Source organism: Phyllostomus discolor, chromosome 11 (genome assembly GCF_004126475.2).
Source record: "Phyllostomus discolor isolate MPI-MPIP mPhyDis1 chromosome 11, mPhyDis1.pri.v3, whole genome shotgun sequence".
NCBI classification, from domain to species: domain Eukaryota; kingdom Metazoa; phylum Chordata; class Mammalia; order Chiroptera; family Phyllostomidae; genus Phyllostomus; species Phyllostomus discolor.
In genome coordinates, this window is record NC_040913.2 from 33199984 (window position 1) to 33201960 (window position 1977).

The 1977-nt window shown below is 29.2% G+C and overlaps 1 non-coding gene across 1 annotated transcript; it reads left to right on the forward strand.

The window, feature by feature from the left end:
• Window positions 1-304: 304 nt before the first annotated feature.
• Window positions 305-417, forward strand: LOC114489758. Its single transcript, XR_003683878.1, has one exon. It is a non-coding gene; the product is annotated as a U8 small nucleolar RNA (small nucleolar RNA).
• The last annotated feature ends 1560 nt before the right edge of the window (window positions 418-1977 follow it).

A 1977-nucleotide genomic window follows, 5' to 3' on the forward strand; every position in this document is an offset into this window, starting at 1 on the left:
CAACTATTCTTCTTCCAGTGCAGCAAAGAGACATGAAAAGGTTGGACATCAGCAAGGACTTGAAGACAGGTTTTAACCATTTCATTTCTCAAAACTGAATGAAGAAGAGATGCCAATGCCACTAGCAACTTACAGGAGGAAATATCCTCTCTGAAGGATATAACTTCATCCAGACTAAACTATTTCTATAACTTTTTAAGTATGATACCCGAACTCAATAAAAATAATAAGAATGGAGTACATATGAAGAAAAGGCAATGTGAACTACCCTATGTGATACAACACGTTTGAAACATACTCACAATTGTCAAGTAGGATAATCCCTACATGTTCCTCCTTTTGGAGGGCAGATTGGAACATGATGACGGGAGCTAGCAGGACTGGTGTTCAGTGTCTCTGTACAGTTAGGACTCTGATTGCAAAAAACACACACTCATGCTCACCAGGGTTCTAGACACGGGAGCTCTCAAACCTAAATTTAAAATTAGTATACTTAACATACTCAAAGAAATTAAATAGAATACTTAAAATGTCAGCATAGAATTAGAAAATATTAAAAGAACAAATGAAATATAGAAACATAAGATAAGTGAAAATTAAGTATTCAATGTAGGGGCTTAGGAGAGAAGACACAGTTTAGGAGAGTCTTATGGAGCTAGAAAATAGATAAAAATAAAAATATCAGGAATAAAGTATATAAGGACAAAGTAATAAAGATAATAAAGACAATATAAAGCTCCACAGATATATAAGTTCCATAAATATGTAAATGGAATTCACACAAAAAAAAGATGAGAGAAAATATACAGAAATAACTTTGAAGAGACAAAAAATATATATGTATGTGTATATATATTTTTTTAAGGAGTCCTAAGGAAAATAAACATTTTGTCTACACACATTAGAACAAAACACCTGAATTTAAACAAATAGAAACTTCTTAAAAGCAGCATGCAAAATAGTTTGCTTTCAAAGGTGCTGAAGTTAATCTAAGTACCATTTCTAAAGAGAAACAATGGCCACATAAAACAATACAATGGTGGATTAAATTTTTGAAGGAAAATAAACTCCAATAATTAGTGATACAAAATAAATAGAATTTTAAAAAGAAATATAATAGACCCAGAGAAAGACAGCAAATAAAGCTAATTGGCCAAGTAAATAAAATAGAGAAATTACATATTTAATACCAAATATAATAATATAAAACTTAAATGTAAATGTACTAATAATCAAGTTAAAATACAAGTATTGCAGCTGATTTATTCAGCTTATCAAAATCACACTTAAAAATAACCATTTATAAGAGTTGAAAGGAAAGGATGATAAAGCTACACAATGCAAATATCATCAAATAAAAGTTTGTGAGAATATGTTGGTCATAAAGTAATTATAAGGAAAAATGCATTACAAGAGATGCCATATCATAATGAAATGTTATATATTGTGTGCTGAAAGATTTTTACATGTATTGCTGAATAACTGAGAAGAAAAATAGGATATGGAATATTTGGAAAAGCATTTAAAAAATTCACCCATCAACTGAATACACATTTAAATACTATACCCATCAACTGTGGATACACATTGTTGTCTAGTGAAGATAAACTATAACAAAATTGATAACATTCTGGGCCAGAAAACAATCTCAGCATGGTTTAAAATGTTACACAGTGATTATGTTTTCTGACCAAATGGGAATTAGGCTATAATTCAATAAAAAAGAACTCTAGACAAAGCTATAATTCAATAAAAAAGAACTCTAGACAAACTACTTTATGTTTCAAAATTAAACTATGAATATTTTTGAAAAAATTACAATCAAAATTAGATAGCATTTTATAATAAATAAATTTTTAAAAACTACATATTAAAATTTGTGCTTGATCTGCTTTGAGCCAGTCATGATTAACTTTGATAGAACTTACCTGCCCTCTAAACAATGAAGAAACTGGATTTTTCACAAATTTGGCAAGG